The sequence below is a fragment of the Thunnus thynnus genome, chromosome 9, assembly GCF_963924715.1.
Source record: "Thunnus thynnus chromosome 9, fThuThy2.1, whole genome shotgun sequence".
Lineage (NCBI taxonomy): Eukaryota > Metazoa > Chordata > Actinopteri > Scombriformes > Scombridae > Thunnus > Thunnus thynnus.
The window spans coordinates 29319932-29337660 of NC_089525.1; the positions used below are offsets into that span (position 1 = coordinate 29319932).

Sequence of the window (17729 nt, forward strand, 5' to 3'; positions counted from 1 at the left end):
CCATGTCGGATACAATGGAGTCAGGGATTCACAAAAAATGATATATGAATGTACTGGATGAAATTTGGAAGACAAAATTTAACACATATGAACAATGCATGTAGTTTGCACATGTGCATATTTCATATTCCAGAGGAGAATAGGCTACAGGTGTTTTATGAAGAAGTTGCACAAGTTGCTCATCTTCTGATGTAGCATCTCAAAGCATGTTTCTTGTCTCCAGTGACTGATAAATGTGTCATATTGAAGGCAATTGTGGGACTTGTATTGTTAAAATGTTCTGTGCATTACCTCCAGTAAACACAGGTGTCACCAAGTCAACCCAAACTGAAATCTTAACTCTTTGCATCCAAGTGACACACTTTGCGCCAAAATTTCGTACCAAAATTTCTCTGAGATCTGTTGAGAATAAGCATCAGTAAATCCACTTTGAAATCATATTAGAAGAAACTTATAACTTGAGATTTTGGTTCATAATCATTAAATGTATGACATTCCCCAGTAAACAGTAAAAGATCTTTTTACAGCTACATTCATGCCTGTGTGTAAACCAGAAATGTTGAGAAGCAAACACAGCATCTCACTCTGGGAAGCAGATTTTCCATAATGTAAATATATAACAATGTACATAAACATTCATTTTCTATGGGACACAAGCAAATCGCTTCACAAGGAATTGTGGGATTCCAGGGGACACGAGACTGACCAGCGGCATGAAAAAAGGGAGGGTCAAAGGTTTAAAAATGCCAACTTTATGCACATCAGGGCAACATTTGCAGTGAAACTAACGAAGTGGCTTATTGGTGGACCAGGAAGCTATAGGAGGATGTCCCTCGAGGAGAAAATAATTGTTGCTGCTTCAGGAATTCCACTTTTATACAACTCTTACATACCAGATTACAAGGACAAAGAAATGCGGCTCAGAGTAGTGTAAATTGTTGGAGAAAGCATTCTAGAAACACAGCTCCAGGAAACACATGCAGTGGCCCTTCCTTGTTGACATTGTGACGTAAATATCTGCATCCTTGTCAGCCAGTGTCAAGATGCCTATAGTGACAAGCGAGGAGTGGCGGAGGCGATGTCACAGCAAAGGGGTTCTGGATTTGAACCCACCAGCCGGCTGTGTGGAGTTTGCAGTTTGTTCTCCCTGTGCCTGCGTGGGTTCTCTCCGGGTACTCTGACTTCCTCCTACAGACCAAAAAAATGCACGTTAGGTTAATTGGTGACTCTAAATTGCCTGTGTGAATGTGAGCGTGAATGGTTGTCTGTCTCTATACTATATGTTAGCCCTGTGATTGACTGGCGACCTCTCCAGGGTGTACCTCACCTCTCGCCCGATGTCAGCTGAGATTGGCTCCAGCTTCCCCGCGACCCTCCAGAGGATAAGCTGTAAAGAAAATGGATGGATGGATGGATGTAATATTTGAGTAATTGTTACTTTCCACCTCTGGTTTTCATCTGCAGTCCGTGGGCAGGCTGATGTTTAAACTTAAAGAAAGAAGAAAAAACGATAAAATAAAAGTCATAAATGAACATTATGAGGATAAAAGAAAAACAACCTTGTAAAGATCTTTATAAAGCAAAGACATCAAACTTAATCTTTGTTTTAGTCCTTTGTTTTTGTAGCAGCACTCTTAATAGTAAACTGGTCATGACACAGCTCCACACAACTGCCAGGCAAAGTGCACTTTGAGGGTCGAGGCCTTATTATCCCCTGTGAGAAACGTGCGATCGGGGAGTCATCTGTACAAACAAGCTCCTGGCAAACCGCACAGGGGAGGAAACAAAGAAATGGCCTCTGGGTAACGTAAGAGAGCAGGCAGGAGATGGTTTGTTGCAGGAGATGCGTGCTGACAGTTACGCTGTCAAGACCGATACCCCTGATTGTCACCAGATGTTCCTCTCTGCATCCTTCATAAACGTGTGATGGTGCACGCATGCACCAGAAATGCAGCGATTAGAGCCAAATACATGTTTCGGTAATGGTGACGCAAATTAGGACACTTCCTGTCTGTGTACAAGACCTGAGATACTTCTGCTCAATGCTTCCCTGTGTTATAAGAAAAATAACAACCATTGGGAAACGTGTAAAGGAAGTGAATAGAGTGTGATTTCACAAAAGTGACGTGCAGTTTTTGTGGGCTCTTTGGACCTGACATATGATGTGGAAATGGGTTCCAAGCCTCAGCAAACTCTCCTTCCTGAAGAAAAATACATTATGTGCCATTCAAGCCCCTTCACCACCGCCTCCCACCCCTGCAAACGTCCACAGATGCATCTACAGGGGCCTGCAGCTGAGGCTCTGGTTTAGTCATTCCCCAGGTCACTGACACACAGCAAATTCAATTTATTTGTGTTTATCTAAAACTTTTTTTCTCCTCAGTTTTTTTTTTTTACCCCCAGTAAGAGTCCTCATAGTTTTCATAGCAGCAATTTGCTGTCCAGTCTACATAAGTAAAATGTTATCTCTCCATTCATGTTTTTGACTATTTATTTTATGACAACATTTGGTTTGTCCTGGTTTTGAATACTGGAAAGAATATTTTAACTTCTGCCTTCTGGTGAAGTTTGCTGGGTTCATCCTCATTCTCATAAGTCACGATTTGTACCACCTGTCTGCAGCTAATGATTATTTTCATCATTGATTAGTTTGCCAAACTGCACATCACAATTTCTTAAAGCCCAATTGTACATATTCAAATGTCTTGTTTTGTCCAATCAATAGTTCAAACCTTAAACATACTCAGTTTACTATCATAGAAAACTAAGAAAACCAGCAAATACTCACATTTAAGAAGCTGGGGCTAGTGTATTATTTGTGTTTTTGCTTAGAAAATGACTTAAACGATTGTTGTCAATTAATTTTCTGTTGATCAACTAATGGACTTAATCATCTTTCAGCTCTAGATTAGATTATACTTTGTCAGATTTGTAATACTTTGAAATTTGTTCAGTCACAATTTATGCTTCAACCAATGATTGTGTTAATTAACAGTTATCAATCTTAAAAGATTGATAATTGATTAATGAATGAACTGAACAATAAAAATAGCGACAAAATAGCAGAAAATAGTGAGGAACACCAATATCAATTTCCCAGAGCCCAGTGTGGCATCTTCAAACTGTTATTTGCCCAAATAAATGATCACAAGCTCCACTTGTTTTTTCTGGAGCTTTCAGTCACATCTCATGAACTTCATCAGCGGAAGAGTTTGCTCAGTTGTCATGGAGATGGTCCAGTTGTTGTCATGTGACCTTAGAATGGAGTTATGGGTTTAAGTTTGCAGTTTCTGTCATGACACCATCGCCATGACAACTGAGCAAACTCTTCCGCCCATGAAGGCCACAAGATGTGACTAAAAGCTCTGGAAAAATCAAGTAAGTAGAGCATGTGAGAAGAATTTTTTTGTCAAACTGCGATTTTCAAGGTCAGAAATGAACCTTCAAGCTCACTTGTGTTCAGTTTCGGATTTAGCTTTTTATCCAACCAACAGTCCAAAACACAAAGATTAATTTATAAAGACATACAACAGAAAAAACAGCAAATCTGTACATTTTGAAAGTTGGAACCAGATAATATTTGGCATTTTTCTTCATAAATGACTTAAAATATAAATTTATTATCAAAATTGTTGATTATAGTTTCAGCACAAGTCACAAGTGTACTCTATTAAACTTCTAATCTTCTCTCTAACTTTTTCTAATTTAGCAGAATCATTTATTGCATAAAGTAATTATTACATATGCTGGGTTTTTTTCCATTATTTGGACAAAATCCTACAAACATAAAATGGTGAAATTTATTGGAGCCTCAAGGTGGGGACAATTATCTTTCACCTCTGGAATGAGGCCTCGCTAATCAACTGTATGGCTATTACCAAAGTGACTTGGGTTTAAAAAATATTCCCTAAGAGTCCCAGTGAGACAGCTGGAAGCTATTGTAAGTGCTTGGGAGGTCATGAAGAAACTACAACCTGTGTGTGCGCTCTGTGTATAATTATTTTATTCTGAAACAACCTTGGAATGAGTGTGAGAGCACCTTCGAGATGGGTGGGGGGGGGAACGGGGGGGTCAGAGAAAGCAATTATAAGGCACTTGTTTTTACTGGCAAGTGCAGGAGACCTTGGAGGCAGCACATATGACACCATTGTAATACCGCCCCATGAAGGAAGCCGTGGACTTTACTGGCACCTTTGGTAAAAAACATGGGTGACCTCGGAGAATGCCTGGTTTTTAGTCAAAACACCCCCTCAATTTCATTTCACACTACATTAGTAATCTAATTACGTGGTGAAATGTTACACCAGCCGGGGTCCTCGGTGTTGAGACAGAGCTGAAGCCTGTGGAAAAGACCCGGTGAGCTCAGCATGGTCGCTCCACATCTCTGCTACCGTTGGAGGATTCGGTGAACCCCGGCGCTCCACCTCGGCCGCCCTGCCAGCCTCTGCCGGCGCGGCTGCCTGTAAGCCGAGACCTCCCTTTCATAAACGCCAGCAGCTGAGCCGCAGCCATGAGCTGTCAGGCAGCATTACGGCTGAGCGCTCTGTACTCGACGCACATGCAGGTTCCCGGGGAGGCACGCAGACCAACATCGTGTCCCAGAGCGGCCAAAAGATCAAGCCCACACACTCGCCACACATCCACCTCAAAAACAGGCCTCTCCATTCAGTCAACCACCCTGAGGGAGTGAAATTAGAAAGACCCTTCATCCCTGATATGAACCATGGGAACGCTGTCTGCCCTCAACCCCGGCTGCCCTCCCCTTGAAATTAATTAAGTGTAATTTCAACTACATAATGGGATACTATACATTCAACAGGATGACCGCAATAGTTAGCCATTTCTGCCATTTATGGAAAGTCATCAAATTGTGTTTTGCAAAGCAGAACAGTATTTAACCCACAATAGAGGGTTATAACCTCATGGAGCCAACCCCCAGCTCCCTTATAATGTTGTTCACTGCGAGATTATTTGGGGTGTTTTCTCACATACTTCATAAAACGATTATGTTAGGGGGAGGAAAGCTGCCTTTGTGTTTGCAAACTGTGAGGAATCCAGAAAGTGAGGACATTACCTACCAAGGCGAGCTATTGTCTGAGAGCGAGGTTTATGTTGGACTCGCTCCACATCACCTCATGTTTGAGATTACAGGCAAGCCACCCAGAAAGAAGTATCCAAAAGGAATTTTTTAATAAATTCACTCTGCAAATAATAGAATAGAAACTTTTTTTTTTTGTCTTCTTTGTCCGATTTCTGGCTATGAAGGGAACATAAAGATGCCATACTACATAATCTTTACTGGTTTAACAGGCGTTAGAGCTCTCACACAGCATGTGACACGCAGGTTAATCAGGATATTAATCTTTTCAAACATGTTGACACGTTTAAACTCAACCTCTGAGTTTTAAAATCTGATTTTCTCAAGATGTTGGGAATGTTTGATGAATTAACGTCAAAACAATGCTCCCTTCTTAACGGGATTTGTGTAATCTATACTTGATGTAAAATAAGCGTTAAAATATTTTTGCTAGTGAAGATCATGTGATATGATTGAAAGCTCCAGAGCAGTTCCTAGATGGACCTTTTGGCAAGATCGTTTCTTCAACTGCTGTCTTCAAGGCCTAGAATGAACTTTGATCATCATGAAGTTCTTAAAGTGGCCAAAAAAGGTAATTTGAATGTCTGCAATTGATGAAGATGATTGATGAAGATCATATAATACGATCGAAGCTTCATAACAGCTACTAAATGGACCATGTGCTGAGATTTTTTTCTCAACCTTAGAATAGATTTTTCTTTCTATCTGAGAGCTCTGAAAACAGTAACAGTCTGAATTTTATTTCAATTTAAAGTTAATGTATGTTTACAATATTACACCACGTCGTCCCTTTAAAACATCTTTGGTGTCACCGTTTTGTCCAGACGTTGGCTCTGAGTGAGACCACACCACTGCTCCCAGATTTCAAGGCATCTACAAATTGTTCTTGCATGTTCTTATCTCAGATTCAATCAGGGCTGACCTTAAACGTGAGCTCCAGGCCTGCTAATCTGCCTCTGCTGAATGCATCAGTCTGTGTCAACCCTGAAAACAGAGTGTAAGAGATGTTTGTAGGGAGCTCACTGTTTGACTGTTTTCACTCGCTAACCTGCCCCGTTGAAGCTGTTGGAGTGCTTTTTTTGTGCTTCTCTTTATCTCTTTTTTGTCAGGTTTTTACAATGTTTCATAGAGTGAAGAAATAACCTCAATAATACGGATTGGACAGTGGTAAAGATCAACAAGTTTAAAGATACTCTGTGGAGTTTTAACCTCTAGTAGCCCTATGAAGCAGTTTTTTTTTAACGAGTCCCTGTTTTGTTTGTTCTTATGCACATATGTGTATAAAATTTAGATTGTGAAATCACCCAGTATCCATGATGGCAACAGATACAACAGACTGACTGAAACAAGCTGTTTGTTATCTGAGAAAAATAAACCCAAACAGTTCCCTCTTTTATTTCTGCCTTGCTGTCTCTTTCACTTTTCTCTCTCTTCTCAGAGTGGATAAAAAACGTGATTAGGGTTTTGGTGTATGTGTGTGGCCTGAAGAGCTCAACGGTTGCATACCTGCAGGCTGCACGCAGGTACGCTTAAATCTTCCCTCTAACATCGACCTTCTGTCAAAACAACTCGCGAGTATGTGTGTCACGTGAATCACACTAACTCAGTTAAAAGGTTGTGTGGGTTTCTATGTGTCTGAGGGAGTCGGATGGGTTTACATGTATTTTGTAAGCAGATCATTCAAGATCAAATTCTTATTCAGAAGCAGGCCTGTGTTTATAGGAGACACATATTTTCTGTGTGAGGAGGAAAGGGGGGTATTTTTCAATATGCTATGCCTTTTTATTGTCACAAAATATGTTGCATTACTGTTCGCCGCAGAATGCACTTCTTAAGGATCCACATGCACGCCAGAGACAGTCCGCAGCCGGAAATGAATACAGTGTCACACCACAAAAAACATTCCTAGCGGGTTTATCCCATCATCGTCACAGCTACATGCCATGAACAACGCCTGAAAGTAAAACCCACAACTGCCGGCGATTCGTTTCACATAATTCTGCCAGGACCTCGCCATGGAGGGATGAAGACAAGGAGGTAAATCAGAAAAAGCCCTCAGACGTACAGGGAATGAAATGGCTCACATGGTAATGCTCCCCGTTAGCTGTCAACAAGATATGAAACTCTACGCCTCATGAACTCGCTGTTCCTCCAAAGAGGTCCATTTGGTGCCCCTGCTACCGTATCCAGTTGCCACCACCGGGAATTCACCTCGACATAATTCAGCAGGAACTTACCTTGACGCAGCCGGTGAGCTGGAGTTGCAGAGCAGCGCTCAAGCAGACAGTGAGAATAAGGTTTCCATCAGCTGCAAGCCACCTGTCTGGACCATGAGATCACAAAGGCAGGTTGTGGAATGACGCTGGAAAATACCTGTTTGGAATAAACTAGTTTGTCAGAGTTTATTGGTGTTACTGACTGACATATTGCTCTTGTCAAGGGGGAATAAAAACTTGCAACCAAAGTTTATGCTGCTTTTCATGTTTACTTGAACTGAAAATGGATTGTTTATACTGCAAGTTTTATGACCCTGTATAACCTATGAAAACCATTTTATACTTAAATAAAGAATGACTGCAGCCCTGCAACTTGTACCAGTAAACAGTCATACTTGTATACTAGAAAGTAGAAGTTCTTGCATCTTTAAATCTCCACTAATCAATCATTTTCTATGTACAAAGGGAAACAATGTGGAAGGGGTCACTCTGTTCAGCTGCGTGTAACCTTTTAGCCTTTTTTAGCTTATTTTTTGGTTTGGTAAGCACATTTACTGAATGCTTCATCCTCAGCACTCTCCTCAGCTTTGTTTCCAGCAGGGGCAAGCAGCTGGTTTTCATAAATAAGTTATGTTAAACTCATTGTACCCTACTTACCCAGCACCAAGCAGCGGAAAGACAGTTAGGTGGTGAATTCAATGGAACATCTAGAAGCTAAAGAGCCACATATTTCCCTGAGGAGCTGGTAGGGACGAAAACAGAGCTGTGTGAATTTCAGTGGCAAGAAACAAAACTCCAAAACAATGTTAATGTCATTCTGTGTCTTCTGGATGTATAAATAAGCAACTGATTGCTAACATGTTAGCCAAAACAGCATTATAAAGCAATACAAGACATCAGAGTTGTGTGTTTTTCAGCTATATTTCATTTAAATGTGAATGAAAAAATCCTTTTTAGTTTTCAAAGTTTTCAAACAAGTTCAACTATATTGATGCTGGATAATTAAGATGTTTATCAGACTTTTTTTCCTCACGACTGGTACTGTATGAATGAGCAAATAAGCCCACTGCTGAATATTCAGTGGTTACTTAGAAGTAGTCATTACTGTTTTAACAAACTAAGCAAGATTGATCAACTCTTCATGATATTTAGTACAAAATCATTTGTAAATGGACACAAAAGGAAGTACAAAAACAAATGCAAACAGTAGTATTGATAAGTAATCTCAAAAGGTTGGATGCTATACATTATGAGCATCTACTATCTACAATATGAAGCATGAAAAGAAAAAATACTAACTGTGTACCTATTGTATATAAATATTAACTCAGAAAGTATGTAACATGAGACTCAAATAATCACAAAAAAGTGAGATGATATATAAAAATTGCTCTTGAGGAATGGAATCAGGTTTTGGGCAAAGTGTCTGCAGACAGTAGCGTTAGTCACATGAAATACTGTTATTGCACTTGCAGCCGCAAAACAAAAAGTGTGTGAACTCTCTTTGTGCAAAATCCAGTAACCCATAAAACCCATCTAAAACCCATGATGATGTTTTATAAACACAGTACATTGCTGCTCACTCAGCAAGACATCTTATCTAAATTCCTCAAAAGCTGTCTTTCTGAGGACACGTCCAAAATCAACAATCTGCTCGACATACCGCTATGTCTGCAGCTGCTATTGTTTCATCATTTACCGGTATTCCTGAAAGCTGTTTTAGCACAACAAAATGCCACAGTTCCACGGTACCTCCAGACATCAAAAGCGAGTAAAATGACTTAATGTGTTAAGGTGTCTGTCACTGTAATCAGTTGTTTGAGAGGGCAGAGGAAGTGAAAGATATGCTTTCATGACTGATGTGGGGAGCCGAGAACCACAAGTTAAAACTCTGAGTCACATTACTCACAGTCAGAGACCACTGGACTAAAAAGCAAATGGGGAAAAGCTTTGTTTTTATTTTTGCTGCTAATCAGTGGAGGGGATAAGCCCTATCTTTGAATTCCAAGTGCAACAGGAAGACTTGATTAGGTTTCAAAGGAAGTTTGTGGTTACCGAAACCAATCTGGAGCAGCCAGCTTTGACCATAAAGTGAACCTATTAAGAACAGTTCAATAAACCGCATCTCGTGCATTAAAATAGTGACAGGCATTCCATATCTATGGTTGTGGTTGACTGATATTTAAAAGGCGTACAAGAGAAAGAAAAAAAAAAGTATTTGGCAGATAAAGCTCTCATTTCACACAATAAAGGCAGAAATACATCATATTTTCAGGTGGCATGTGATGGGCTGTTAATCTACACGTCGGTCCACCCATCAACCAGCCAATTTAGTAAGCCACATACCATAGGAAATGTTGTCTGAGTGTATACAAAGCAACATTTCCTTATCCTAATTGTTAATCAAACACTGACAATTCATTGCACGGCATCTGAAAAACACAGAGGGTTTCAGTGCTGAGTGTGCAGATGAAGAGCATCTCAATCACAGATTTTTCCAATAAATATTGCCACATTTTTTTATTGCAGAGATATGAAAAATCTGTCCATGTTTACACAGATTTTGTAGCTCATCAGATGGAAAACAGAGGGTCATGGGAGAAATGGCTGTGTGGCAAAGAATACTGCATGAAAAAATAATTATCTGGGAAAAAAAGGGGTGTTGTGGTAATATGAAGGTCAGTGTTGTAATGTCATGAATAAATTTGAATGTAGATTGTTTTTTCTTGATGTTGGTTTCAGTGAACCGCCTTTTACCCAAGTCTCTGTTCGAAACACTGTTGGAGAAGACTTTAAGGCGCTGGCCTGGCCGTTGGGAGCAATTGGGGTTCAGAGTCTTGCTCCAGAACATGTCAAGAGGAGCCAGGGATCAAAACACCAACCAATAAATCTGGTTTGTGTTCCGGTATGGCCACTGGTGGTCATCTTGCGAAGCCAGATATTGTATCTCATTAAATTTAAGAATGTCTTAAAAAACTAGACACAAAACTAAGTTGGAAAAAGGTGGAGATTTAGTTTAGTTTATTAGGATCCTTATTAGCTACAGCATTGCAGCAGCTATTCCTCCCGGGGTCCACAAAAAGAAAAAAAATTTTGACATTGTGACAATGCAACCATAACAACTTACATCATAACACATAACATTACAAAATAAACAGGAGGAAGACTAAACACACTCGCAGACGAGGCGAGCTCCTGACAAAACAATAATCAAAATATATGAAATCCAATGACTTCATTTATGGAGAGTATCCACCAGCGTTGGGTAAGATTCCTTTGAATATTATTTTTTATAGTTAACTGATTACATAACTTGATTATATTTTATTACTTTAGAATTACTCAGGTTCATAACTAGCATTAATGTATTTCAAGTATTTATAATGATTTATGTTCTTAAAGGGACAGTTCAGATTTTTTGAAGCGGGGTTGTATGAGGTACTTATCAATAGTCAGTCTATTACCTGCAGTAGATTTGGGTTGGCACACTCCCAGTTTGGAGAAGCAGACAGGAACACTGGCACAGAAGCTAAGCAATGTACTGCTGTGGACGGGGCCAGCAGCAAAATGTATTTTAGACACCTAAGAAAAAAGGCCCACCCAAAACGATCAATATCAGTTGAAGTGTATTCTATATTTAGAATATTTTCACAGCTTTACCTTGCTGTCGGGCAGCTCTTTCCTTTGGCACTACATTTTCTACTTTCTACTACCTCATATAACCCCACTTCAAAAAAATCCAAACTATCCCTTTAATCTCACCCCAGTGTGTTATTTTCCTCTGGGTTTTCCAAAAGCAAACATCAGTTAGTTATTACATTTCTTTCATTAAAACACTGTAACCAAATTAGATACAACCTGGTGGTTACCATAGACACAACTATGGGCTAAAGAATACTTTTGTATGTGCATAACTATATATACACACACATCTATATATGTTCATACACACATAACTTACCGACTAATGAAAAGTTTTAATAATATAATTCTAACATAATGATGTTACAAAGCACAAAGTCCCAATACAGTATTTGACCATATAAATGTGACTCACACTTACAGTCATTCTTGACAATCACATTTGGAAAACATGGAAAACAACTCCTTGCAACTTTCGTAACTCATTGCAAATCATAATATGGTACGTTTCACTCATTACAAATCATAATACGGTCCATTTCACCCCAGTATCCCCGGACCACAAACTCAGACAGACCTTCCACAGCCACAAGACACATCAGCACAATCAAACTCACATTTTTATTTTGTTCAAAACTCAGCCAGTTGACAAGAAACATGTTTCCATGTCTCGTGGCGCTGCTGGCCTATCCACATTTGGAATACTGGAACTTTAACCTCTATAGATTTCAAGTTTCCTAGTCAAAAGATGCTGTTTTAAGACAAATTTAAATCTAATTTTACTGTTTTCTTGTGTGACATGTCGAGTTTGTTTTTGCTTTTGGTAATGTAAAATTTCCTCCTATGGCATGTGTCAGGAAAAGTGGACATATAAGTACACTTCAACACAAAACAATGATTTTCATTTTAAAAGCAAATGTTGTCCAGTTCAAAACATGCTATATCAGAAACATTAGCATTTTTAATGAAGTCATGGCTGCTTGGGTCATCCGACTAAATTTGCTGATCAACTGTGCAGCCTTGGAGTTTGAGTGGGTCGCAGTGCTTTGAACAAGGTAAACGGGTATAACTCAGTATTGGTTTTTTGGTAATGATGAATTAGCTTAGCTCGCTAGTTAGATATTACATTGATTGAGTTTAGGTTAATGTGATGGTGAAAGTTTTCGTCATGGGTTCAGTATTTAGTTTTTATGTTGTTAGTGATAAATTATGCGTCATAACATTTGTTTTCTACCCAACCAAAAATCAAGCAGAAGTGCCATTTATGGAGGCAGGTGGTTTCAGGCTAACAGAGGTCTTAAGTCGTCATTTGACTGGCTAACAAATCCTAAAACAAATCTTGTGAGCTTGGCGAGGCAGATTGGAGTATAAGACACTTTCGGGACATTGCCTGAGTTACATACAGGCAGGTAGGCAGGGTGTCACTGCAGTCAAGAGGACCATAACCTCAGTACAAGTAAACATATCTATAGTATATCAAACCTACAGTAACTGTTAAACTTAAACACTCCTAACTCACAACTTCTTATGTAAGTATTTTATTTAACCACAAAAGCATCTGCTACATGAATATAATTTATATAATGCAACATAATTATGTCTAACATCATCCTTAACCAATGGTTCCATTATAGCATGGGACCAATAATAAACATTTTCATTCTGTTTCTGTATGAAACCGAATAAAAATCTATGATGTAGTTTATTAGAGAGTTCCCGCAAGCCACTCAGAGGTAAGTAAGCCCTAATTTTGGTCTCCTTCATGTCAATCAAGAACACGGAGAGTCATAATAACTATAATAAAACTAAAATCCCACCTTATCTGATGGGCAAATATTAAAAAATTTAAAGCTAAACTTCGGTCATATTAACACACACACACACACACACACACATACAGTTACGGGAAAAGGGATTTACCTGCGCTGAAAGGAAATTAAATTGTAGGCTTTAGTGCCCATAGTGAGGAAGGGAAATGAACAAGCAGACAAGCTGCTGACAGCTCTGACAACGAGACACATTCGAGCACAAACACTCACACAAGACTTTCATTGCAGTCCATCTGTCACAGTGTCTTTAATGAAGCTAATTACGGAGTCCAGGCTGCTGAAGCTGCAGACAGCAAAGTGGACAACATCCCAGCACTCAGCGTTTTCTGCAGCTCGGTTTTCAGGAGGGAACACTTATCTGATTTTCAGTCGTGCATATGTGTACCTGTACTATAAGTGCTGCCGCCAAACAGTTGAGATGACAGGAAATGTATCTCAAGTGCATAGATGTGAGTGCGGTAGGGGTGTTGAACACCTTCCTCCTCTAGTAGCCTGTCAGACTAAACTGTTCTGACCTGCCAAATGGAGAAAACACTTTTCTCTCATTTTCCTCTCCTCAGACGTGACTGCCGAGCGGTTTGCCGAGGTAATTTCAGGCTACTCTTTCACACGCAGGGATAAAATGCTGATTCACAAAAACTTCTTTCAAAGTCTCCATTGTCGAAACAGAGGAAGGGGACTCTATTTTCCAGCCAGTGCGGGTTGCGTCTAACCCGACATGTCCAAGCCTAATTGCTGAAAATGAAGTACAGTAGATCTTTTGATTCTCTCCATGTGAACGTGGTGTTTCCATGCCTGAATCCACACCCATGACACAAGCACTCAGCACAAACATTTATTTCAGACCTCAGCATTGTTTACAAACTATCAGTGACCGATGAGGGAAGTGAGGAACCATTAGATCCCACGCCCCTCTCATTAGACCGGTTTTTTTTTGAGGATGTCCTCACATGCAGAACATTTTTAGACTTGCCAAAATGACTTCATAATGTCATATTGTAGCCTATCAACATCTCACCAGAACCAATAATTGACGTCAGCTGCTGACCAAAGTCGATACATTCCAAGTTATGTAATGACAAAGACAAAAACAAATTATTTGCTCCCATAAGTTTTGAACAATCTGCTTTTATTTAGCAGAGTTGAGACGTCAAGGCAACGGCATTTATTTACAGCGAGGGAACCAAAAGTTTTGATAGGGCACAAAATCATTGCAGTCGTCTCCACAATAACAATCGATATAAAATCCAAACACTAAATCACTTCATGTTTTTTTTAGACATGTGGTCCATATAAGAAAAAGATAAACATGGATAAACCCTAACTCTATACCCTTGACCTCTATGAGCAATCAAAGCTGGAAATGACTAAATTAAATACATTCCCAATCCTATAATTGGGCAGTTTTGTTGTTTATTTCTACTTTTTATAGTATTTTAAACAGCATTTCCACTTTGTGTTTTTATTGAAGTAGTGTGCTTTGCTAAAAATCACATCAGTTACAGTGTACAGATGTCCTCAGTTTTCACAAAGCATCAATATGAAGGTATTCATTGTAAAAAAATGTTGACAATAAAAAATACAACAGTCTCATCTATCAATACATACGACACTTGTACTTATCAATTAAACTTGTAATTGTATTTACAGCCGCAGGTGTAGTTCTACATGGTGCTAGCATCCTGTTTGGGTGTTAAAAGGTTAAAATAACCTAAATAACAAAGATCACATAAAATCTGTAATGACGTTTAACCCATTTGATATGTTCACTATATGTTGATAGTTCTTTTTCATCTACAGTGAATAAATATGAAAATTTACAATATACCTGCTAAAGTAGGGAAATGTAGCCTTCTTTCCACCTCATTTACGGTAACATGGATAGAACATATATATTTGTGCACAACCAAATATACACTAAATACAGTATTTACTGTGTAATTTGTAACATCATGTCAGCTACAACACTGATGCAAACACACAACGGGATGGAAATCTACTAGAACCACGTTGGCGTTCTTCTCATACTTAGTGGTGACTCTCGTTGTAATGATCACCCAGATTTCCTTCACATTTCACCATTTTGACCAATTTCATGTTAAATCCAGTCGCAAAAACATTTCAGAATCTGAATCTGTTTATTAAAGAATGTGTCTTGCATTTGCTCCGACAGACGCAACATAGAAGAATAAAAATATAACAATAACAAGGTAATAATAATAATGAAATAAACAAAGAAGTAGTAAAATTAAATGAAAAAAAGTAAATTTAAAATGTAAAATCTATTTACAGAATGGAATAATAATAGTTTTGAAATGGGATATAAAACTTGAAATGAAATATTGACTGTACAAAGGAAATATGGACTGTGCTTCAGTATTTTGGGATACTTTATAGTGGGTTTGTTCAGAACCCAATTTTTGTTGTTTTTCTAAAAATAAAAAGATTAATGTTAAGAATTTAATATTTACTATTGTTTTATTATTTTTTACTCCTATTATCACAGAAAAATGAAGTGAATTGCACCACAGAAAGCTGTTGATACTACTAATCAATGCATGCAAACATGTACGCATTATATTTCACTGTTTTGCATCCCCAGCCCTGTACTCTTAATCAATCAGTCATTTCCTTCCATTTCCCATTTGGTTTCCTGGGTAACGATCAGCTGAGTATAAACTGGAATCCCTTAAATTATGAAACATAGACTGATGTAAAAACTGTTATGATTGTTACCCTGCAAAGTTATCCGGTTATCTAACTAACGTATCCTGCTTCTGCTTACATAACTGTCAGTTGTAGCACATCCTTCTTCCTGTGTGATCAGGTTGGGAATTCAGTTCTCCAGCCAAAACTGAACAATGATTCTCCCTGCTGTCCACCGGATCCTCATATTACCACGCCCTGCTGTGTGCCAACCGTGACTCTGGACATGATGGGAAAAGCAAATATTTCAGGGGAGTTTCACGAGTTTACAGCTCTGATGTCATTGTTAGTTTTTTCGGAACACATTTGTTGTATTTGGCATGGTCAGAGTAAATATTTCGATTTCTCTGTTGTGTTAGAAAATTATGTGTATTCAAATCCTGGAGATGGTCGTCAACCTAGACTAAATACAGTCTTTCTGATTGTTTTGTTGTTTTTTTTTTCTTTACAGTAAGTCATTTGTGTGGGTTTTGTTCTGTCTTTGCAAGTCCGAGTGAAAGGCAGCAATGTGTTTACGTCATGTTTTGGTGTTTTTTGGCTCCCATCACTGATTTGCCGCCACCGTGAAATTGCTTGGCTTTAAACTACATCTCTCTGAATCTCTGTTACATATGTGCAGAGGCTCAGAGGCAGTTCAGGGCGAAGGCCTGCTTTACGACATAATTCGGCATATATAGAAGATCAAACGGGTGCAACAATTTGATCTTTCGTTGCTTCTTTATTTAACCATTTATCTACTTCGCACAATCTTTCCGGTTCACTTGTGTTTGAGACTTTACAGTAGGTTCAAACATGCACAAAAAGTGTTTTCTTCACATCATTAACAGCTGATTTAAACTGAAGTTTTATCTATTGGGAGTCACTGGTGCGCATCTGATAAAATGTGCTTCCTTTTAAGTGTGATGCTTGGAGAAAATGGGTGGTCCGCGGTGGCAGCAAGGCCAAGTGATTTGTAGCCCGAGCGGAGACACAGAAATCAGGAGGGATTAGAAAACATTTAAAAATTCTAGTCTGTTTTTCTCCTTCACAAAATGCTTGTCACACAGCGGGGGAAGTGTGGAAGTCAAGCGAAAAATGGCTCCGAATTCCTGCTCAATCCAAGGGGGGCTGCTAGCCGCAAGAATGCTAACATGACAATTGTTGGACAACTCAATTAGCCATAAAGGCAATTAGGGTGAAGTTGGTTGAAGATAATAACAGAGCAGCAGTGAATATATCAATACATTCGTGCGAGGCTCATTAATTGGTCTCAAGGTCATTGTAATGTGACCTGACTGTAGTGTTTCACAGCACTGGGCCTCTTCTTGATCTGTTTTCCATCAGTTTCAGAGGGATTGTTTGGTCAACACGCAGCCTCCACAACAGGCTTGGAATCAGCGAGCGCAGAGTGAGAATGTCATTTCATATGACAGCATCTGGGCTGCGAGCGAGTCGTAACGCTGCAGTGAGGAGGCGTCCTCGCTCACATCTTTACAGCGGACTCCGAGGACATGCGATGCACTGGAATCGTAAATGCTTATATAGACCATCAGGAACTGAAATCTGCAGTCAATCAGACTCCTGCTGCCAGAGAGAGAGTCAGATCCTTGACTTTTTCTAGAGGACAGACTTTAAGGGCTTTTCACTTCCCTTCAGACTTTTTCTTTTTTTTTTTTTTTTAAGCCCTGGCCAGGCGAGACAGTGTCATATCCTGTCCGCAGCTGTGCGTCCTCAGCCTCTGGTTTAGCTCGTACCTCATATAATTTAGTAACCACCGAGACTGCCTCTGGCTTTTGACATTTGAGGCTTGCAGGGCCACGACCACCAGAATAATCACTTAGTCTAAAGACTGCAGTCATTGTCTGGAAGAGCAATTGCAGTACACGTCTTTGAGTAATAATGGCAAACATATCATAAGTTTTATGAATCTATGGCGCCATGGTGTTTTGACATCATCTTTACCAAGCTCTGTCTTTAAAGACGCCAAATGCCAAGCACAAACAAGAAAAAAGAATTTTCTAGCATCAATCATTTATATCTTACATTATGCTTTCAACAAAAGGGGATTATTTTAGGTGAAACAGAAAGTTGTTTTCAAACATTACAGAGGTCAGTTGACTGCTACCACTCAGCCCCTCGTCTTTCAATGATTTGGCTCCGGATCAGCCGTCTGTTTCTGCAGAGGCTCCCTCAGCTCGGCTGCATCGAGGCTCAAACTCCAAATCTGCTCCGGAGGTTGTGGCCTCGCTGGAATGCATC

At 39.4% G+C, this 17729-nt stretch overlaps 1 long non-coding RNA gene across 1 annotated transcript; it reads right to left on the reverse strand.

The window, feature by feature from the left end:
• Window positions 1–420: 420 nt before the first annotated feature.
• LOC137188804 (uncharacterized) lies at window positions 421–7895 on the reverse strand. Its single transcript, XR_010929528.1, has 3 exons — window positions 7336–7895; window positions 1328–1387; window positions 421–1181 (listed from the first exon to the last, which is right to left on the reverse strand). It is a non-coding gene; the product is annotated as an uncharacterized lncRNA (long non-coding RNA).
• Window positions 7896–17729: the final 9834 nt, after the last annotated feature.